The sequence below is a fragment of the Bufo bufo genome, chromosome 1, assembly GCF_905171765.1.
Source record: "Bufo bufo chromosome 1, aBufBuf1.1, whole genome shotgun sequence".
NCBI classification, from domain to species: Eukaryota; Metazoa; Chordata; class Amphibia; order Anura; family Bufonidae; genus Bufo; species Bufo bufo.
The window spans coordinates 36,342,065-36,366,468 of NC_053389.1; the positions used below are offsets into that span (position 1 = coordinate 36,342,065).

Sequence of the window (24,404 nt, forward strand, 5' to 3'; positions counted from 1 at the left end):
CACTAGAGAAAGAACGGGCGTTCCCCAAACCGTCCCCGCAACGCTGGGCGCATAAAATTGTCCACGATGTCTTAAAGGGGTTGTCTTACCTGGAACATTGGCATATCGCTAGGAGTTGCCACCAATGTCCGATAGCTGCAGGTCCCACCATCTTTAGAACAAAGCTACCAAAGAGAATGAGATCTCACCGGGCATGCACAGCCGCCCTCCATTCATTTCTTCCGAGGCCATAGAAGAGAATGTAGCGGTGGCCGCGCACGCACGGTGTGCTCTCAATTTATTTCTATGGGATTTCCAAAAATAGCCGAGCGAGAGCCACTTGGCTACTTTCAGCCCTGCGATAGAAATGAATGGAGGGTGGCTGTGCATGCGCGGTGCACTCTCCTGAAGTTTGGATGCTCCATTCTAGAGATGGGTGCAGGTCCCACCTCTGGGGACCATCCTAGTGATAGGCCACCAATGTTCCAGGTGAGACACCCCCTTTAAAAGTCAACTTCACTGGAGCAAAGAGGCCGAGGGCGACGCCTGAAAAACCCGCCATAGCGTTATCCTCCACCCAACTTTACAGCTGGCACAATGCGTAACCCTCTCCTGGTTTCACCAAATCCTGACTCGTCCATCGGATAGCGAAGTGGTATCCATCACTCCACAGAAGACGTCCAGTGGTGCCATGCTTTACACTGCACCATCCGACGCCCCGGCGATGTAAGGCCGGCATGCGGCTGCTTGGCCACGGAAGCCCACGCCATGAAGTTCCCAGGCACGGCCCAGTTTGTATCGGCGTCACATCGGAATGGTTTCCAGAACCTTAAATGTCTTCTAGTTATTTGAACACATCCACTGTTTCCAGGCTGGTAGGGGTTAATCAGACGGGTGGAGGTGGGGAGGGGGCGTCATGGCAGGAAAGGAAGCGGACAGGGGAGTACTGCAAGCAGTTGGCGGTTCACAAATGAGAACTCAGCAGCTTTTGGCCCACATTCTCCGTACGGCGGTTATTAACAGGTTTAATGGTCTGTGGAGCAGATTAACTGGAAAAAGGGACAGAAATAAACATTTTCCGCCTAATAATCTGAGATATAATCTCCGCTTCCCTGAGATTTCTACCTCATAAAAAAAATGTGAATGATTCTCCATTTATGGTGTAAGTCAAACAGAAGGTGGTGGGGTGTCTGCCGCTCCTCTGAGACCGGCCAGGCCTCTCCTGAGACGTGGATGATCGGCGACAGTCCAAGTATATAATCCCTATACTGTAGAATGGGGCAGCAGTACCACATATGGCCACCGGGCGCAGCATTGTCAATGTACTTTGTAGACTAGACTAGGGCTTAATTCCTATATACCATATTTGTAGCAGTCGTTTGGTGGCGTTGTGGAGGTCCTGGAGAAGGGGAGCCCTGCTATGGTGGTGACGTCTTTCCTTCTGGCTACGGCAACTTGCAGGTCACGAAGCGACCACATTGGATGCATTCTTTAGGATGATGGGAGTGGTGATGTTGGGGGAAAATGTTACACTTTAACTGGGCCAACAATTCCCAGCATGCAAACCTGCTGTGCTGTAATCTGAACTTCAGTAGAAGCAAAATGAGCCTGCTGGGAGTTGTAGTTTCACGACAGTGGGAGTACACCTTATGGACTCATAGGGGGCATCGTCCTTAGTTGGGGCAGTGCGTGGTGGACATCTTCAGTGGTGTCTCTATCTCCTCGGACCTCTCTCCTGTGGATGGTGCAGACTCCCTCATGTTCCTCTCACAACCTTCTGTAATTATTGAGATAAATCTTTCTCGTTTTCAGGTAAATCTGTAAAGCGGAGACTTGTAGCCGCCGAGATTCCTCCTCCTCCTCCTCCTCTGATGTAATGTACATAACGATGCCATATACTGTATCTGGGTGATTGTTCCTACATTACCCATCATGTAGCTGCTCATTGCCACCACTAGGGGGCATATCTGTATACAGCACAGCAGTGCCCTATACAATAGAGGAATACAGGTGGGTGTAGATGGGACCCCCTAAAAGAAGCCATGTACAGGGGGCATGAAGTTTATGGGATCAGATCCCCTAGCTGGGGTTATATACAGTTCTATATGGGACCAGCCCCCCAAGTTTTACTGGAGGTATATATGGCTGTATATTGGTGAGTAGGTCCCGTAGCTGGAACAGTATACAGCCCTTTAGAGGATGAGACCCCTGTACGGAGCCGTATACAGCTGTATACAGATCAGACCCCTGTATGGAGCAGTATACAGCTGTATACAGATCAGACCCCTGTACGGAGCAGTATACAGCTGTATACAGATCAGACCCCTGTATGGAGCCGTATACAGCTGTATACAGATCAGACCCCTGTATGGAGCAGTATACAGCTGTATACAGATCAGACCCCTGTACGGAGCAGTATACAGCTGTATATAGATCAGACCCCTGTACGGAGCCGTATACAGCTGTATACAGATCAGACCCCTGTACGGAGCCGTATACAGCTGTATACAGATCAGACCCCTGTATGGAGCAGTATACAGCTGTATACAGATCAGACCCCTGTATGGAGCAGTATACAGCTGTATATAGATCAGACCCCTGTACGGAGCCGTATACAGCTGTATACAGATCAGACCCCTGTACGGAGCCGTATACAGCTGTATACAGATCAGACCCCTGTATGGAGCAGTATACAGCTGTATACAGATCAGACCCCTGTACGGAGCCGTATACAGCTGTATACAGATCAGACCCCTCTATGGAGCCGTATACAGCTGTATACAGATCAGACCCCTGTACGGAGCCGTATACAGCTGTATACAGATCAGACCCCTCTATAGAGCAGTATACAGCTGTATACAGATCAGACCCCTCTATGGAGCAGTATACAGCTGTATACAGATCAGACCCCTCTATAGAGCAGTATACAGCTGTATACAGATCAGACCCCTCTATGGAGCAGTATACAGCTGTATACAGATCAGACCCCTGTATGGAGCCGTATACAGCTGTATATAGATCAGACCCCTGTATGGAGCCGTATACAGCTGTATACAGATCAGACCCCTGTACGGAGCAGTATACAGCTGTATACAGATCAGACCCCTGTACGGAGCCGTATACAGCTGTATACAGATCAGACCCCTGTATGGAGCAGTATACAGCTGTATACAGATCAGACCCCTGTATGGAGCCGTATACAGCTGTATACAGATCAGACCCCTGTATGGAGCCGTATACAGCTGTATACAGATCAGACCCCTGTACGGAGCCGTATACAGCTGTATACAGATCAGACCCCTGTACGGAGCAGTATACAGCCGTATACAGATCAGACCCCTGTATGGAGCAGTATACAGCTGTATACAGATCAGACCCCTGTATGGAGCAGTATACAGCTGTATACAGATCAGACCCCTGTATGGAGCAGTATACAGCTGTATACAGATCAGACCCCTCTATGGAGCAGTATACAGCTGTATACAGATCAGACCCCTCTATGGAGCAGTATACAGCTGTATACAGATCAGACCCCTGTATGGAGCAGTATACAGCTGTATACAGATCAGACCCCTGTATGGAGCAGTATACAGCTGTATACAGATCAGACCCCTGTACGGAGCAGTATACAGCTGTATACAGATCAGACCCCTCTATAGAGCAGTATACAGCTGTATACAGATCAGACCCCTGTATGGAGCAGTATACAGCTGTATATAGATCAGACCCCTGTACGGAGCAGTATACAGCTGTATACAGATCAGACCCCTGTATGGAGCCGTATACAGCTGTATACAGATCAGACCCCTGTACGGAGCCGTATACAGCTGTATATAGATCAGACCCCTGTATGGAGCCGTATACAGCTGTATACAGATCAGACCCCTGTACGGAGCCGTATACAGCTGTATATAGATCAGACCCCTGTATGGAGCAGTATACAGCTGTATACAGATGAGACCCCTGTACGGAGCAGTATACAGCTGTATACAGATCAGACCCCTCTATAGAGCAGTATACAGCTGTATACAGATCAGACCCCTGTATGGAGCCGTATACAGCTGTATACAGATCAGACCCCTGTATGGAGCAGTATTCAGCTGTATACAGATCGGACCCCTGTACGGAGCCGTATACAGCTGTATACAGATCAGACCCCTGTACGGAGCCGTATACAGCTGTATAAAGATCAGACCCCTGTATGGAGCCGTATACAGCTGTATACAGATCAGACCCCTGTACGGAGCCGTATACAGCTGTATACAGATCAGACCCCTGTATAGAGCAGTATACAGCTGTATACAGATCAGACCCCTGTATAGAGCAGTATACAGCTGTATACAGATCAGACCCCTGTACGGAGCCGTATACAGCTGTATACAGATCAGACCCCTGTATGGAGCAGTATACAGCTGTATACAGATCAGACCCCTGTACGGAGCAGTATTCAGCTGTATACAGATCAGACCCCTGTACGGAGCAGTATACAGCCGTATACAGATCAGACCCCTGTATGGAGCAGTATACAGCTGTATACAGATCAGACCCCTGTATGGAGCCGTATACAGCTGTATACAGATCAGACCCCTGTACGGAGCCGTATACAGCTGTATACAGATCAGACCCCTGTACGGAGCAGTATACAGCTGTATACAGATCAGACCCCTGTACGGAGCAGTATACAGCTGTATACAGATCAGACCCCTCTATAGAGCAGTATACAGCTGTATACAGATCAGACCCCTGTATGGAGCAGTATACAGCTGTATATAGATCAGACCCCTGTACGGAGCAGTATACAGCTGTATACAGATCAGACCCCTGTACGGAGCAGTATACAGCTGTATACAGATCAGACCCCTGTACGGAGCCGTATACAGCTGTATACAGATCAGACCCCTCTATGGAGCCGTATACAGCTGTATACAGATCAGACCCCTGTATGGAGCCGTATACAGCTGTATACAGATCAGACCCCTGTACGGAGCCGTATACAGCTGTATACAGATCAGACCCCTGTATAGAGCAGTATACAGCTGTATACAGATCAGACCCCTGTACGGAGCCGTATACAGCTGTATACAGATCAGACCTCTGTATGGAGCAGTATACAGCCGTATACAGATCAGACCCCTGTATGGAGCAGTATACAGCTGTATACAGATCAGACCCCTGTACGGAGCCGTATACAGCTGTATACAGATCAGACCCCTGTATGGAGCAGTATACAGCTGTATACAGATCAGACCCCTGTACGGAGCCGTATACAGCTGTATACAGATCAGACCCCTGTATGGAGCAGTATACAGCTGTATACAGATCAGACCCCTGTATGGAGCCGTATACAGCTGTATACAGATCAGACCCCTGTACGGAGCCGTATACAGCTGTATACAGATCAGACCCCTGTACGGAGCAGTATACAGCTGTATACAGATCAGACCCCTGTATGGAGCAGTATACAGCTGTATACAGATCAGACCCCTGTACGGAGCAGTATACAGCTGTATACAGATCAGACCCCTGTATTGAGCAGTATACAGCTGTATATAGATCAGACCCCTGTACGGAGCCGTATACAGCTGTATACAGATCAGACCCCTGTATGGAGCAGTATACAGCTGTATACAGATCAGACCCCTGTATGGAGCAGTATTCAGCTGTATACAGATCAGACCCCTGTATGGAGCAGTATACAGCTGTATACAGATCAGACCCCTGTATGGAGCCGTATACAGCTGTATACAGATCAGACCCCTGTATGGAGCAGTATACAGCTGTATACAGATCAGACCCCTGTATGGAGCAGTATACAGCTGTATACAGATCAGACCCCTGTATGGAGCCGTATACAGCTGTATACAGATCAGACCCCTGTACGGAGCCGTATACAGCTGTATACAGATCAGACCCCTGTACGGAGCCGTATACAGCTGTATACAGATCAGACCCCTGTATGGAGCAGTATTCAGCTGTATACAGATCAGACCCCTGTACGGAGCAGTATACAGCTGTATACAGATCAGACCCCTGTATGGAGCCGTATACAGCTGTATACAGATCAGACCCCTCTATAGAGCAGTATACAGCTGTATACAGATCAGACCCCTGTATGGAGCAGTATACAGCTGTATACAGATAGGACCCCTGTACGGAGCCGTATACAGCTGTATACAGATCAGACCCCTGTACGGAGCAGTATACAGCTGTATATAGATCAGACCCCTGTACGGAGCCGTATACAGCTGTATACAGATCAGACCCCTGTATGGAGCAGTATACAGCTGTATACAGATCAGACCCCTGTATGGAGCCGTATACAGCAGTATATAGATCAGACCCCTGTACGGAGCAGTATACAGCTGTATACAGATCAGACCCCTGTATGGAGCAGTATACAGCTGTATACAGATCAGACCCCTGTATGGAGCCGTATACAGCTGTATACAGATCAGACCCCTGTACGGAGCCGTATACAGCTGTATACAGATCAGACCCCTGTACGGAGCCGTATACAGCTGTATACAGATCAGACCCCTGTACGGAGCAGTATACAGCCGTATACAGATCAGACCCCTGTACGGAGCCGTATACAGCTGTATACAGATCAGACCCCTGTATGGAGCAGTATACAGCTGTATACAGATCAGACCCCTGTACGGAGCCGTATACAGCCGTATACAGATCAGACCCCTGTACGGAGCCGTATACAGCTGTATATAGATCAGACCCCTGTACGGAGCCGTATACAGCTGTATACAGATCAGACCCCTGTATGGAGCCGTATACAGCTGTATACAGATCAGACCCCTGTATGGAGCCGTATACAGCTGTATATAGATCAGACCCCTGTACGGAGCCGTATACAGCTGTATACAGATCAGACCCCTGTATGGAGCCGTATACAGCTGTATACAGATCAGACCCCTGTACGGAGCCGTATACAGCTGTATACAGATCAGACCCCTGTATGGAGCAGTATACAGCTGTATATAGATCAGACCCCTGTACGGAGCAGTATACAGCTGTATACAGATCAGACCCCTGTATTTCCCTGCGGAGCAGAGATCAGAGCGCCGGCGGTCCCTTGTATATAGCTCTGGTCTCTTCCGCAGACTTACTGCGCCGCGCTCTCTTCCGTGATGCTGCAGCTTTATCACAGCTATTAACATTCCTGTACAGCTGCTCAGCAACCAAATCTACACAGCGCGCGCTCTGCGTCCGCAGCCCCGGATATATATAGAGCAGCCGGCTCCCATCAAACTACAACTCCCACCATGCTTTATTGTTATTTATATTCCATACACTGAGGCAATTCCCCTATATGGGAGAGACCATCAGCCCTGTGCCTCCTGGGTTTCTTGGTCCATGAACGGAATGCCAGAGCTGCAGTGAGCACTGACACACACAGGGCAGCAGGAGAGATTTATTTGCCATGCAGTTGGATTTTAGGACCTGGAAATTCTATCCTGTTTGATGTGAGGTTGGGGTGTGTGTATGATGCCATACTAATGAATTTGGGGTTTCTATGGCAGCAACTAACTTACCTTTCCTCCAAAGTCAGGAGACCGGAACCACTGAGTGCCCCCCCCCTCCCCCGACATAAGGGCGGACTCCATTTCTCAGGAACCGGGTTTGCTATGAAATCCTTGTACTGTGTGCATTATCCCCTAGAATGTGACATCGCTGTGTGCATTATCCCAGTCCTGTGACATCACTGTCTGTATTATCACTGTCCTGTGACATCACTGTGTGCTTTATCCCTGTACTGTGACATCACTGTGTTTATTATCCTTGTCCTGTGACATCACTGTCTGTATTATCCTTGTACTGTGACATCACTGTGTGCATTATCCCTGTACTGTGACATCACTGTGTACATTATCCATGTACCGTGACATCACTGTGTACATTATCCCTGTACCGTGACATCACTGTGTCCATTATCCCTGTACTGTGACATCACTGTGTGCATTATGCCTGTACTGTGACATCACTGTGTCCATTATCCCTGTACTGTGACATCACTGTGTCCATTATCCCTGTACTGTGACATCACTGTGTGCATTATCCCTGTACCGTGACATCACTGTGTACATTATCCCTGTCCTGTGACATCACTGTGTTTATTATCTCTGTACTGTGACATCACTGTGTTTATTATCTCTGTACTGTGACATCACTGTGTGCATTATCCCTGTACTGTGACATCACTGTGTTTATTATCTCTGTACTGTGACATCACTGTGTACATTATCCCTGTCCTGTGACATCACTGTGTTTATTATCTCTGTACTGTGACATCACTGTGTTTATTATCTCTGTACTGTGACATCACTGTGTGCATTATCCCTGTACTGTGACATCACTGTGTGTATTATCCCTGTACTGTGACATCACTGTGTACATTATCCCTGTACTGTGACATCACTGTGTGCATTATCCATGTACCGTGACATCACTGTGTACATTATCCCTGTACTGTGACATCACTGTGTACATTATCCCTGTACCGTGACATCACTGTGTGCATTATCCCTGTACTGTGACATCACTGTGTACATTATCCCTGTACCGTGACATCACTGTGTACATTATCCCTGTCCTGTGACATCACTGTGTGCATTATGCCTGTACTGTGACATCACTGTGTGCATTATCCCTGTACTGTGACATGACTGTGTGCATTATCCCTGTACCGTGACATCACTGTGTACATTATCCCTGTACCGTGACATCACTGTGTGCATTATCCATGTACCGTGACATCACTGTGTGCATTATCCCTGTACCGTGACATCACTGTGTGCATGATTTAGTATAGCGAGGAGACGTGTAACCTGCACCATTACATAATACACCTTGTATCTGGATCTGGAGGAAGTCCCTTCTGTGGTGACCTGAGAACTTCCCATTATTTCCACACTGTGATGACATCACTTCCCCATGTACCCCAGAGATCGACACCCCCCATACATTATGTGACCCCCCTACCTACCTTACTGGGGGGCAGCTGGTAGTGACGGCGCAATTCGATCCCTTCCGTCTGGTCATGAAGCCATCCTGGAAGGTGACAACTAATCTGTAAGCCAAGTGTGTACTCCCATTAGGTGTCACCCCTCCCCCAGCCGGGTGCAACAACAAGGGGAAATGAATAGCTTCTGAAACTTTCTAATAGACTTCTGTGCTTGCTGGCAGTGAATGGAAATTAAATTATTTTATTTTATTTTTTACATCCAGAGTCTGAAAGCCAGAGTCCTGACCTGAACCTTCTCACAGCTGAAGGTTTGTTACAATTGCAGTCTGACACATTGCGCCTGCCCCGATACATTGTATCTCTGCACAATTTACACTGGAGCATTTACTTTACACGTTACACCCGTAAAAAACGTGAAAATCGGGGTAAAACCACGCGCTTTTTGTTTCAAGGCGGTTTTTTCAATGAGTTTTTTAACTGCAGTGTCTGAACAGGCCCCGAGCAAGTCCGGGGATAGCGACTGTATGATGAAAAGCTCTCGCCAAGATCTCTGCTTGCCATCTGTGAAAGGGAACACTTTTCTTTTACATCCAGAGGCTAAAATACTGTCCAAACGTCTCACCGCTGAGGGTTTGTTACAGTTGTATCCAGTCTGCACCTGTCGCTGCACACATCGGCCGCACACCTCTCTCTCCTAGCTTGTTACAGAGCTCCCAGAGGATCGTCTAAGAACGGATGTTACTGTAACAAACCCTCAGCTGTGAGAAGTATTAGATCTGGACCGGTTTTCAACTTCTAGGTGCGAAGAAGAATGCTCTCATTCACTGACAGCAAGCAATACCCAAACTTGTATCAGAAAGTTGACACTTTTCATTGTGCAGTGAGCGGGGTTGCCCTTTACTATGTCAGCGCCTGCTCCTTACATGGACACATTGTATTAATAGCCGGGGCGGCCTGAATCGCGCTGTGTCAGGTGCCGTAGCCTTTGGCCGCAGTTCACATGATTAGTATGCTGCGGGGGCAATTATTCACTTTCATTTTCCCAGGAAGCATTTCGGCTGAGGTGAGGGTGCCAGGGCCGGGCGCGGCGCCCCCCTCTGTTCACTTGTCTGTGGTTATTGATGGTGCCCCCACCGCCCATCCGCTCTTCTCTGCCCCAGTTCCCCAGCACAATCCCCCCTCTTTCCTCCGGCTCCTTTTTGGCAGCCGCTCCCCTCCTCGGTGCCAGCTGCGCCTCCTGTTTTGCCGATCGGCTGGGAGGACTCTCCCGGAAAAGGCAGATATTGTGTGAAACCTAGGAAGGCCTAGCGGAAAACCGGGGACTGGCACCAACGCCTTAAAGGGCAACACCATCGCCGATCAGCCATAACATTAAAAGTGCAGAACGTCCTTGGCCCCTGTCGGGGGTCGGGATCTATTAGGCAGAAAGTGATAGGAAGGTGTCAGGACATCACAGCTCCTTGTGTATGGGGTTGGGAACCCACAGACTGGGCAGAGCGCCCACAATCAGCCCTGTCCACTGCCAAAAGTGCCTTCAATGGACCAGTGAGCATCAGAACTGGACCATGGAAGGAGACGTCTTGGTCTGATGAAGCACAATTACATCATGTGGACAGCCGGGTGGGTATATGTCACTTACCTGGTGAAGAGATGGCACCAGGTGCACCATGGGAAGAAGATGGCCAGGTTACATCATGTGGACGGCCGGGTGGGTATATGTCACTTACCTGGTGAAGAGATGGCATCAGGTGCACTATGGTGGAGGCAGTGTGAGGCTCAATGTGCTGCAGGGAACCTTGAGACCTGGCATCATGTGGATTTGACCACCTACCTAACCATTGAAAGGACAAGTACCCCTTTCATAGTGCCAAAAATGGTGTGAGGAACATGACAAAGAGATCAAGATGATGATTCCCCAAATCTCAATCCAAACGTCATCTGTAGGATGGGCTGGAAAAACAAGTCTGATCCATGGAGCGCACATGGCCGGACACCACAGGACTCCTCAGTGGCGGGGAGGGCACATGGCCGGACACCACAGGACTTCTCAGTGGCGGGGAGGGCACATGGCCGGACACCACAGGACTCCTCAGTGGCGGGGAGGGCACATGGCCGGACACCAGAGGACTCCTCAGTGGCGGGGAGGGCACATGGCCGGACACCACAGGACTCCTCAGTGGCGGGGAGGGCACATGGCCGGACACCACAGGACTCCTCAGTGGCGGGGAGGGCACATGGCCGGACACCACAGGACTCCTCCGTGGCGGGGAGGGCACATGGCCGGACACCACAGGACTCCTCCGTGGCGGGGAGGGCACATGGCCGGACACCACAGGACTCCTCCGTGGCGGGGAGGGCACATGGCCGGACACCACAGGACTCCTCAGTGGCGGGGAGGGCACATGGCCGGACACCACAGGACTCCTCAGTGGCGGGGAGGGCACATGGCCGGACACCACAGGACTCCTCAGTGGCGGGGAGGGCACATGGCCGGACACCACAGGACTTCTCAGTGGCGGGGAGGGCACATGGCCGGACACCACAGGACTCCTCAGTGGCGGGGAGGGCACATGGCCGGACACCACAGGACTCCTCAGTGGCGGGGAGGGCACATGGCCGGACACCACAGGACTCCTCAGTGGCGGGGAGGGCACATGGCCGGACACCACAGGACTCCTCAGTGGCGGGGAGGGCACATGGCCGGACACCACAGGACTCCTCAGTGGCGGGGAGGGCACATGGCCGGACACCACAGGACTCCTCAGTGGCGGGGAGGGCACATGGCCGGACACCACAGGACTCCTCAGTGGCGGGGAGGGCACATGGCCGGACACCACAGGACTCCTCAGTGGCGGGGAGGGCACATGGCCGGACACCACAGGACTCCAGGAGGTCCGTGCCTCAACGGGTCAGAGGAGCGACGCCATATGAAGCAGGTGGATTTAGAGTTATGGCTCAGGGCTTCTTGTTTACACTCTGAGATCAAATATTTCCTATAGTTGAAAGTTTGCTACAATGTATCCAGTCAAAGCAATCTCCTGTCCTGAGGGTTTGTTACAATGTGTCAGTGCAGGGTGTACATTATATGATAGATCTCAATACAGCGAATGGGACCTGGAATGGAGGTTGTGTCCTCCATTCTGGCACAATAGACCCCCTGTATACTTGGCGGTGGGTCCACATTGTGCTATTGTCAGGTTATCTGGCTTCAGAGCTGCAATCTGTGAATTCTCCTCCTGTCTCCCCCTCCCCCGCTGCATGGCTTCTGTGGGGAATACTTCACATAATGAAGCATGGCCGTGAGGAGAGCTGAGCCCGGGACGTGTCCACCACACATTGTCTTCCTGTCTCTTCTACTATGTAAAGGCTATTCATTATCTGCTTAATTCTTCTTAAAGGGGAAGTTCACCACAATTAAAGGGTCACTCCTCTCAAATCCTGAACATTGAGGGGTAGCTGTAATTCACCCCAATAATCCATGTCACACTCACAGGGGCCCAGGCAGCTGAGATATGGAGGGCTGTCCTACATCTTTCATGTGTCATGGGAGGAGGAGGAGGATGGAGGCAAGTGCTGAGAATTACACAGTGGAAGGAGCAAAGTCTTCCAGCAGCACAGAGGATTTCAGAAGCAGTGTGTGTTGTCTAGAAGGGAATTTACATGGTGGAAGGAGTGAGATTCCCAGCAGCACAGAGAATTTCAGGAGAGCAGCTTGCTGGGAGGTCACAGATTGATAATTAAGGAGCAGGGTTATCTAGCAGCACAGAGGACTTCAGGAGAGCAGCTTGCTGATCTCATGGGAGGTCACAGATTGAGAATTACACAGTGGAAGGAGCAGGGTCATCCAGCAGCACAGAGGATTTCAGAAGAGGAATGTGCTGATCTTGTCGGAGATCACAAGCTGTGAGTTACATACTGCAGTAATGGAAGAAACGTGGTCTTCCAGCAGCACAGAGTCTTTTAGGAGAGGAGTGTCCTAATCTTATGGGAGATCTCCAGAGTATTAAAAGAGTGTATTTATCCTGTGGGAGGTGACCGAATAGGAGTTACATAGAGGACGTAGGGTCCCCCAGCAGCACAGAGTATTAAAGGAGAAGAATGCAGTGATCATGGCAGAGATAACAGAGTGGGAGGACCCCCAGCAGCACAGAGTATTAAAGGAGAAGAATGCAGTGATCATGGCAGAGATAACAGAGTGGGAGGACCCCCAGCAGCACAGAGTATTTTAGGAGATGAGTGAGGCTGGTCATCAGAGTAGATACAGTATTATGTGATTCGTCTGCGGCCGGTGAGGCTGGTATCCTGGGATGTCGGTGTACTATAGAGCGGTACATTGTGTCATGTATTGTTCAGGAGTGTGTGTTTCACCCCCGGAGGTGCCCGCCAGGCTCCTCATTGTATACAGCCCTGTGCCCGGCGTATGTTATCCATCAAGACGGAGTAGAAGGGCTCATGCGCATGACCGCAAACAGCGGATCCGCAAAACAGGGATATCAGCCGTGTGCCTTCCGCACGCCCCGCAGCATTGTAGAAATGTCTATTCTTGTCCACAATGCGGACAAGATATATGGCAGTATTATGTAAGTACTACATGCAGTATTCAAGAGCAATATATGGCAGTATTATGTAAGTACTATATGCAGTATTCAAGAGCAAAATATGGCAGTATTATGTAAGTATTATATGGCAGTATTGTATTATGTCAGCACTATATGGCAGTATTATCTACTTACTATATGGCGGTATTGTGTCAGCACTATATGGCAGTATTATGTAAGTGCTATATGGCAGTATTATGTAAGTGCTATATGGCAGTATTATGTAAGTGCTATATGGCAGTATTATGTAAGTGCTATATGGCAGTATTGTGTCAGCACTATATGGCAGTATTGTGTCAGCACTATATGCCAGTATTGTGTCAGCACTATATGCCAGTATTGTGTCAGCACTATATGCCAGTATTATGTAAGTACTATATGGCAGTATTACATCAGCACTATATGGCAGTATTACATCAGCACTATATAGCAGTATTATGTAAGTACTATATAGCGATATGTCAGCACTATATGGCAGTATTATGTACGTACTATATGGCGGTATTGTGTCAGCACTATATGGCAGTATTATGTCCGCACTATATGGCAGTATTATGTCCGCACTATATGGCAGTATTATGTCAGCACTATATGGCAGTATTATGTCAGCACTATATGGCAGTATTGTGTCAGCACTATATGGCGGTATTGTGTCAGCACTATATGGCAGTATTATGTAAGTACTATATGTCAGTATGGTGTCAGCACTATATGGCAGTATTATGCAAGTGCTATATGGCAGTATTATGCAAGTGCTATATGGCAGTATTATGCAAGTGCTATATGGCAGTATTATGTAAGTACTATATGGCAGTATTATGTAAGTACTATATGGCGGCATTATGTAGTGCATTATTATACAATATTACAATATTATTATATAAACACAATATGTCTGTATTTTGTAAGCACAATAAGGCGGTATGATGTCGGTATTATGTATGTGCTGTATGGCAGTTTGATGTGGACACTGTATTGTACTGTATGGTAGTATCTCTAGTACTAGTAGCATGGCTGTATAGTATGGCGATATTATTTGAGCAGTATAGCATTGTTGTTGGAGCCATACTATGACATTATTTTAAAGAAATACCCTGAGATTTGGGGCGCGCGTCCAATGATATTTATATGTAGGGGGGTGGTCCGTGCCGGAGAAGCAGTTCCCTCCAGAGCTCGATCACCAGCGCTGACCGCACTTTGCTGTGTTCTCTGTCCACGGTACAATACTGGGCAGTAACTCTAGCATAGTATATCCTGAGCTTCTACGCATGAATAGAATGCCAGAGCTACAGTAAACGCTGACGCCCACACAGGCCGAGCAAGTAAAAAGTAGAAGGGGGGAAACTCTTGGGGTCATTTATCAAACTGGTGTACAGTAGAGCTGTCCTAGTTGCCCATAGCAACCAATCAGATTCCACCTTTCATTTAGGACAGCTCCTTTGGAAAATAAAAGGTGGAATCTGATTGGTTGCTATGGGCAACTAGGACAGCTCTACTGTACACCAGTTTGATAAATGCCCCCATCTGTCTTCAGAACCTTCCCCTTTAAGGCTATTACTTCGGGCGTAGTAGATTTGACGCCAGCTTGGCAGAACTTGTAGACAAGAGAATCTGAGCGTGAGCGCGGCGGTCCGTGGGGAGGACACGTGTCACCTCCGGGCGCACAGGCCGCCCTCACTGCGCTTGTGACTTCCATGTAAGCTGTCAGTGTCTTAATTAACCCCGTGCCTCAGTTATATTTATTTTATGCAGATTTCCTGTGTTTAGTGGGAGACAACACGTGCCTAAGGGCCAATGAGAAGTGTGGGGCCCCAGCGCTGGCCCAATTGCTTTGTGCCATGTGAACCTGCCCTCATTCCCATTACATCAAATGAGGAGGACAGCCCTTGGGGTCATGCTGCCCTTCTCTCCTTCAAGTTAGGATCCTCCTAATAGGGTATTATGGCCTGAACCATCTGGGGGGACCATATTGACTTCTGCTATGAGCACCCTCTCTATAGACCACAGGACCTTCCACCTCTTAGAGAGCCATTGGGGTCATGCTACCCTTGTGCCCTACAAGTTAGGATCCTCCTAATAGGGTATTATGGCCTGAACCAGCAGGAGGCACCATATTGATTTCTGCTATGAGCACCCTCTCTATAGACCACAGGACCTTCCACCTCTTAGAGAGCCCTTGGGGTCATGATTCCCTTGTCTCCTATAAGTCAGGATTCTCCTATTGGGGTATTATGGCCTGAACCATCTGGGGGGACCATATTGACTTCTGCTGTGAGCACCCTCTATAGACCACAGGACCTTCCACCTCTTAGACAGCCCTTGGGGTCATGATTCCCTTGTCTCCTATAAGTCAGGATTCTCCTATTGGGGTATTATGGCCTGAACCATCTGGGGGGACCATATTGACTTCTGCTGTGAGCACCCTCTCTATAGACCACAGGACCTTCCACCTCTTAGACAGCCCTTGGGGTCATGATTCCCTTGTCTCCTATAAGTCAGGATTCTCCTATTGGGGTATTATGGCCTGAACCATCTGGGGGGACCATATTGACTTCTGCTGTGAGCACCCTCTCTATAGACCACAGGACCTTCCACCTCTTGACCTACTGGCTAATTTTGTATTAAGTCTGACCCTAGGACTCTTTATAGGACCGGATGCCGACTTTGAGTTCTTCTGAGGTTGCTCACAATCTGCCCTTGGCCTCGCCATCACCTTCTCCACAGTAAATACGACTTCCTATGTACTTACAGTTGATTCAATATTTGAGATGGTATATTTAGTCCTATTTATTCTCCGGAGTGTGGACACTGCTGGATGAGAAGGCAAAGACTGATGCACGGTCGGTTGTGTAACTACGAAGTACCGTATAGTGACTGAGCCCAATTTAAAAGGACACCCCACCCCATAGTCCACTAATGACCAAGTCCCCATCTCCTCCTCTTGTACGAAGTTGTGGTCTCCTAAATGGGTGATAGATTCTGGGTGACCACCACCAATGGTAGTCATTACAGTGCCCATTGGGGCAGCTTTCTACAGACAAAGATGCTGATGTGCCACAGTTTTCATGAAGCTTTTTCCATGCTGCTGCTCTGCCCATGTTAGCGTCAGTCTACACTGTAGGTCTGGCATTCTGTTCATGGACCATTACTAGGTCCCTTCCTGGTAGGTTCGTGCTGGGTGCTTCTATGGAAGCGAAATCGGGATAACAACGCTTGATAGGACCTCACGTGGTGTGACACCTTCAGAATGTGTAGGTCTGTGCATGTGGAGACTTACCCTTTAGCTGGGTATTGGTTCTTGAATCCCTTTAAGTCAAGAGCGATCATAGGGTGGAGCTTGGTAATAGGGAGGAGCCTAAGTAACTAGGGCAGTCATTGGTTAGAAGGAGCGTGAGGGTGAGCTTGGTGATTTGTTATAGGGAGGAACTAATGGGTAGTGTTTGGCTAGAAGGAGGAGACTAAGAAAGAGGGTGGAGCTTGGTTATGGGGAGGAGTCTAAGTAACTAGGGTGGAGCTTGTCTAGAAGGACAGGCCTAAGTAGGATAGGGTGGGGCCTAGTTACAAGGAGGAGCCTAAGTATAATAGGGTGGAGCTTAGTTAGAAGGAGGAGCCTAGGTAACTAACTAGGGTGGGTCTTGGCAAGAGGGAGGGCCTAAGATAGGGAGGAGCCTAAATAACTAACTAGGGTGGAGCTTGGTTAGAAGGAGAAGCCTAAGTATGATAGGGTGGAGCTTAGTTAGAAGGAGGAGCCTAGGTAACTAACTAGGGTGGGGCTTGGCTAGAGGGAGGGCCTAAGTAAAATAGGGAGGAGCTTGGTTAGGAGCAGCCTAAATAACTAAGTAGGATGGAGCTGAGTTAGAAGGAGGAAGCTAAGTACCATAGGGTAGAGCTTGGTTAGTAGGAGGAGCCTGAGTAACTAGGGTGGGGCTTCTTTAGAGGGAGGAGCCTACTTAATTCTTCACCGCTATGTATGGCATTTGTTAGCACTTAAAGGGGTTGTCCAGGATTGACGGCTTACTTCCCGAGCCAACACCGCACCTGTTCACGGGTTATGTCTGATATTGACATGAATCAGTCTGAGCTGTAATACCGTGCACAACCTGCGGACCGGGGGGCGCTGTTTTTTGTGAAAGGAGCCATCTTTTCTTGACCAATTCCTTCAATACTTAAAGGGGCTCAGAATGACATAGTGGCAGCGGGCAGAGCACGGCCGGCGCCCTCTGGGTAATATGGCACGCCGCGCACATTATCCTTTCTTTGTTCCTCTATTTTTGCTCTGTTTTCTCTCCCGGCGGGTGGGTTTCCATCTCTCAAGGTCGCGGTGACCTCCGAGGAGATGCAGATTTCCCATCCAGTCCTCACCGATTCTCTATTTGTTTTAATTTAGTGGAAGTTTCTTAAAACAAATGTGAAGTGAAACGCGCCAGCGTCCGCCCGCTTCCTGCTGCTATTTATATGCATGGACCTGCCCCGGATGGGCGTATGGAAATCTATATACGGTATAGGTAGCAGGTGGGGCCGGACCATCACTCTCATCATTGCCCTGGTAGAACAGTGCTGCACTGGGAATGTCCTCAGGGCTACCTACCAGGAATAGGTAGGTCCTTGGGTCGCAATGGGTCACCTTTATGCCCCACATAGACCAACCTACTGACTGCTTCTTTCTTCTGCTTTTTGCCAAATCTTTGTCCTGCCCATCAAATCCACCACTGTGATGCCCCTAAACAACGACCTGTTAGTGCCATCCTTCACAGTGCCATCCTCCCCTTACAGTGCCACCCTTCCCTTACAGTGCCATCCTTCACAGTGCCATCCTCCCCTTACAGTGCCACCCTTCACAGTGCCATCCTTCACAGTGCCATCCATTTCTTACTGTACCATCTATGTTGCCTTGCTACAGTGCCATCCATCCTTCACGGTGCCATCCATGTTGCCTCATTATAATGCCGTTCTTACCTTACAGTGCCATCCACATTGCCTTGTTACTGTGCCATCTCTTGTACCATCCACATTGCCTTGCTGCAGTGCCATCCATCATTTACAGTGCCATACATGTTATCTCATTACAGTGCCATCTTTCCCTTACAGTGCCATCTACGTTGCCTTGCTGCCGTGCCATCCATCCTCCACAGTGCCACCTATTTTGCCCTGTTACAGTGTCATCCTTCTCTTACTGTACCATCCATGTTGCCTTGCTGCAGTGCCATCCTTTCCTTACAGTGCCATCTATGTTACCCTTTTACAGTACCATCTATCCCTTACAGTGCCATCCATATTGCCTTGCTGCAGTGCCTTCTATTCTACACAGTGCCATCCATTTTGCCCTGTTACAGTGCCATCTATCCCTTACAATGCCATCCACGTTGACTCCTTACTCTTTTACAGTGCCCATACTGACCCCCTTGCAGTGCTTGAAACAGTGCCCCCTCCAACACTGCCGGGCATTACACTGCCAGCCAGTACAGTTTTCCAACCTGCCCTGCTGCCTCGGACTAAAGGCTTCACACCCGGCTGGGCACAGGGGCCGAGGACAGCAGTCAGCCATAGACGACCCATAATGCACTGCAGCCGGGCAGACCTCTATACAGCAGAATGCCCACCTGGACCCTGCAGAGCGAGCCCTGGCGCCGGCCCTGGGGGGCGATGTTCAGACTGTCACAATGTAGATATGATGATGGAGCGGTATAGTACAGGATGGAGGAATCAGAGATGGGGGAGGGGATGTCATACTGGACGGTGGGGGCTTCTTTGGCAGCAGTCACAGTTCCTGACTCTCCCTCCTTACAACTTTAAAGCCTGACAACCAATAAGACCGAAAATCATTTGTACAGCTCTTCAAGGGTTGTCACCCAGCTCTCCCAGACTCCTGAATGCCCAGTCTGTCTGGCTCGGCTCTGCTACACCTTCCGCTCCCATACTCTATGTGCCCCTGTGGGAGCCACATTTGGTGCCACCCAACTTTCCCAGATACAGATCGGACAGAAGTATAGAAATATTAACAACTGGACCAGGATGAAGAAGAGCGGGGTGGCACTGAAGGGTGGCACTGTAAAGCAGAAGTATTTTGGGGTGCTGTTTTGGCACAGCGTATGTAACTCCCCCCCCCCCCCCCCCATAGAACACCGTAGAAGTTGCAGCAAGGGTTGCCCTAATGCGCCAAGTCTTCTGCCAGTCTTGAGGATGGTATTTTTACCTTGTGCACGCTGGCAAATCAGCTTACAAATCTTCGGCACAATGGCGCCATAGATTTGGGGCAGATTTAAAGGGCCAGGCACCATCACTGTGCCCTCCTCTGACCTCAGCGGCTGTCGCGCGGATGCACTTGGAGCAGCCTGGTGACAGGTGGAGCTGCCGGGCCCCGTGTTTCCTCAGCTGTTCCCAGCACAATGAGGAGGGGTGGGGGGGATCTCGTATACATGTATACACACACGTCCCTCCGTCTCCGGTCTCCGCTGAGGGCGACGTATCCGTCTTTTACCCCTTTTGATATCTGTGGGAGGAGTTCTCCATTCTGTTTATGTAACTGGAGCAGAAAGTGATGATACATTGTTGCAAAATGATACAACGCCGTCACGTAGGAAACTGCGCGCAAGCCGAGCCTGAGGCCTCTTGCGCACGAACGTATTTTCATTCCGTTTCCGTTACGTGTTTTTGTTTTTTTCCGGACCATATACACCACCATTGATTTCAATGGGTCCGCCAAAAAAAGGGAAGGTAATCCGCGTGCATTCCGTTTCCGTATGTCCGTATTTCCGTTCCGCAAAAAAATAGAACATGTCCTATTATTAAGGATAGGACTGTTCTATCAGGGGCCGGCTGTTCCGTTCCGCAAAATACGGAATGCACACGGACGTCATCCGTATTTTTTGCGGATCCGTTTTTTGCGTTTCGGAGGCGTCCCAGCACGGTGCAGCCGGGTAACCGCGTTTTTCAAGATCTCTGCTTGCTGTCCTAAATAAGATTTTTGTTTACATCCAGAGGCTGTGCTAACTTCTCACAGCTGAGGGTTTGTAACCATTGTATCCAGTCCACACATGCAAAGTAGACACAAGAGCAGCGCCTACTCTTTCCTGCCCTGATGGTTTGTTACAATGTATCAGTGCAGGTAAAATGGATCAGTTCAGACAGCGCCGGGAATCTGCTTTTATTGTCCGTCCGATTCTCAGAATATTTTCCGGGTAGCGGCTGAATCTCGGCTAGAATAGGGTCCGGCGGGAAGGCAGCAGTGATGAGCGGCAGGGGCAATATTCAAATCAAATATTTGGGCGAATATTCGTCATATGACCGAGAATTCGTGATCTCCAGTCATTATTTTCTTCGGCAATCTGAAAATTCGCCATAAAAATTTGCGAAGGCAGTAGTATTCGGCAATGCTGGATCCAGAGAATTACGGCAAGCTGTTCTCTACCAGAACCGCCGGCTGGAGTCCCCTGCCCGAATGTGAAAGTGGCCTTAGCTCACAGAGGATCCTCCAGACTGGACGCAATGAGAGCAAACCCTCAGCTGTAGGTCTGTGCAGGTTTTTGGCCCCCTGGGAGTAAGCATGAGTATTCCCATTCACTGGCAACAAGCAGAGATCTTGGAGATGGTGAGAAAAAGGAATTTAAAACAGTTTGAGAGGATCCTGTGTCCTCGGGCTCTGAGCTGTGTCCGTCATCAGGACCAGAAGTGGCGCATTGCTCCACCATGACCACTGGGGGCAGCACTGTGATGACATCTGTCGCCCTCTTCACTTGCAGCATCTGTCTGGGAGCAGAGAAAGCCATGGAGGGGAGGGGAGAGGGGGCTGCCAGCTGCTGCGGACACCTGCTCCAGTCCGCTACACGGGGGTAAGAGCATCTGAAGGCGAGCGGAGGGCGCAGTGCGAACAGGGGCTTGTAAGTCTCCCTTTTATCCTGTAACTTTTATTATTTAGCGCCAACCTATTCTGTAGCGCAGTACAAAGGCAGTATCAGTGATAGCGTCTCCTGAAACACTAGACTGTCAGCTCTTTGGCCCAGTATTGATACTGTCTTGTCTCTCTGTATAGTGAGTGTGAATAACTCTCCTGGATTGTCAGCTCTTTGGACGAGTATTGATACTGTCTTGTCTCTGTATAGTGAGTGTGAATAACTCTCCTGGATTGTCAGCTCTTTGGCCGAGTATTGATACCGTCTTGTCTCGATGTATAGTGAGTGTGAATAACTCTCCTGGATTGTCAGCTCTTTGGCCGAGTATTGATACTGTCTTCTCTCGATGTATAGTGAGTGTGAATAACTCTCCTGGATTGTCAGCTCTTTGGACGAGTATTGATACCGTCTTGTCTCGATGTATAGTGAGTGTGAATAACTCTCCTGGATTGTCAGCTCTTTGGCCGAGTATTGATACTGTCTTCTCTCGATGTATAGTGAGTGTGAATAACTCTCCTGGATTGTCAGCTCTTTGGACGAGTATTGATACTGTCTTGTCTCTATGTATAGTGAGTGTGAATAACTCTCCTGGATTGTCAGCTCTTTGGACGAGTATTGATACTGTCTTCTCTCGATGTATAGTGAGTGTGAATAACTCTCCTGGATTGTCAGCTCTTTGGCCGAGTATTGATACTGTCTTATCTCTATGTATAGTGAGTGTGAATAACTCTCCTGGATTGTCAGCTCTTTGGCCGAGTATTGATACTGTCTTCTCTCGATGTATAGTGAGTGTGAATAACTCTCCTGGATTGTCAGCTCTTTGGCTCAGTATTGATACTGTCTTGTCTCTATGTATAGTGAGTGTGAATAACTCTCCTGGATTGTCAGCTCTTTGGCCCAGTATTGATACCATCTTGTCTCTATGTATAGTGAGTGTGAATAACTCTCCTGGATTGTCAGCTCTTTGGCCCAGTATTGATACCATCTTGTCTCTATGTATAGTGAGTGTGAATAACTCTCCTGGATTGTCAGCTCTTTGGCTCAGTATTGATACTGTCTTGTCTCTATGTATAGTGAGTGTGAATAACTCTCCTGGATTGTCAGCTCTTTGGCCGAGTATTGATACTGTCTTGTCTCTATGTATAGTGAGTGTGAATAACTCTCCTGGATTGTCAGCTCTTTGGCCGAGTATTGATACTGTCTTGTCTCTATGTATAGTGAGTGTGAATAACTCTCCTGGATTGTCAGCTCTTTGGCTGAGTATTGATACTGTCTTGTCTCTATGTATAGTGAGTGTGAATAACTCTCCTGGATTGTCAGCTCTTTGGCCCAGTATTGATACTGTCTTGTCTCTGTATAGTGAGTGTGAATAACTCTCCTGGATTGTCAGCTCTTTGGCCGAGTATTGATACTGTCTTGTCTCTATGTATAGTGAGTGTGAATAACTCTCCTGGATTGTCAGCTCTTTGGCCCAGTATTGATACTGTCTTGTCTCTATGTATAGTGAGTGTGAATAACTCTCCTGGATTGTCAGCTCTTTGGCCCAGTATTGATACCGTCTTGTCTCTGTATAGTGAGTGTGAATAACTCTCCTGGATTGTTAGCTCTTTGGCTTAGTGTACTTTCCATTCACTGCATATATAACACCATGATTGCTAGATTGTCAGCTTCTCAGCTCAGTGTATATATAGTGCCTATACCTTCTGTAAAACCCTGATCTCAGGATATCAAGCATTGGATTGTAAGCTCTTCTGCTCAGCTGCAGAGATATATTACTATACATGCTAGAGTGCAAGCTCTTCCGCTGAATTCTAGCCTATATACTCCATTTACCCTAAACTGGACAACTCTGTATTTTGCAGAACCCTTCTTGGGACGTTGAAGGCTGGATTGTCAGCTCTTCAACTCCGTTCCGACTATATACTGTATATTGAGCTTTAGAATAACCTCTGCATGGTTAGATTGTAAGCTCCTCAGCCTAGCGCCAGCATGCATGGTTTCTAGGTTAGGGGAATGATAAGAAATTACAGTACTTGTAACTCCAAGATTCGAGCACTCGCTGGCCCAATGGCCGCCTCTTCGGCCATGTTGTCGGGTAACAAGATTGGGATATTGATCTTAACCTGGTTGGGTCTGAACTTGGGACCCAATACTATGACAGGATTAGTTCTTAAAGGGGAACTCCACCTTAACATGGGATGTTCTATAGATACAGTAGATTGTATGAGCCGGGCCCCCACCGATTCGGCTGCAGTTGCCCTCCCCTACGATAGTCTTTGAAGACACACCAGGGGGTGCATTTAGGCGGAATTACCCTTTAAAGGAGCTGCCATTGGGGAGTCCTGAGGGCGCAGGGAATGAAGTGTTCCTGTTTTTTGTGTGATGTTGGCTGCATTGCCAACATTGGGAGAGAGAGGGCAGAGTGCCGCAACATGGGAGAGAGAGGGCAGAGTGCCGCAACATGGGAGAGAGAGGGCAGAGTGCCGCAACATGGGAGAGAGAGGGCAGAGTGCCGCAACATGGGAGAGAGAGGGCAGAGTGCCGCAACATGGGAGAGAGAGGGCAGAGTGCCGCAACATGGGAGAGAGAGAGAGGGCAGAGTGCCGCAACATGGGAGAGAGAGAGGGCAGAGTGCCGCAACATGGGAGAGAGAGAGAGGGCAGAGTGCCCTGCAACATGGGAGAGAGAGGGAGGGCAGAGTGCCGCAACATGGGAGAGAGAGGGAGGGCAGAGTGCCGCAACATGGGAGAGAGAGGGAGGGCAGAGTGCCGCAACATGGGAGAGAGAGGGAGGGCAGAGTGCCGCAACATGGGAGAGAGAGGGAGGGCAGAGTGCCGCAACATGGGAGAGAGAGGGAGGGCAGAGTGCCGCAACATGGGAGAGAGAGGGAGGGCAGAGTGCCGCAACATGGGAGAGAGAGAGAGGGCAGAGTGCCGCAACATGGGAGAGAGAGGGAGGGCA

The 24,404-nt window shown here is 49.1% G+C and overlaps 1 protein-coding gene across 6 annotated transcripts in view; it reads left to right on the forward strand.

Annotated features, from left to right (window-relative positions):
• GRAMD1A (GRAM domain containing 1A) overlaps positions 1 to 24,404 on the forward strand; it is a 162,347-nt gene that overhangs the window by 77,866 nt on the left and 60,077 nt on the right. The window contains exon 1 of one of the 6 annotated variants that reach the window (XM_040421931.1): positions 11,993 to 12,005. The exons of the other annotated variants lie outside the window; for them this stretch is intronic. The gene's annotated coding sequence lies outside the window, so the exon portion shown is untranslated. Of the gene's footprint in view, positions 1 to 11,992; positions 12,006 to 24,404 lie in introns of those variants that run through there. 6 annotated transcript variants of the gene reach the window in all.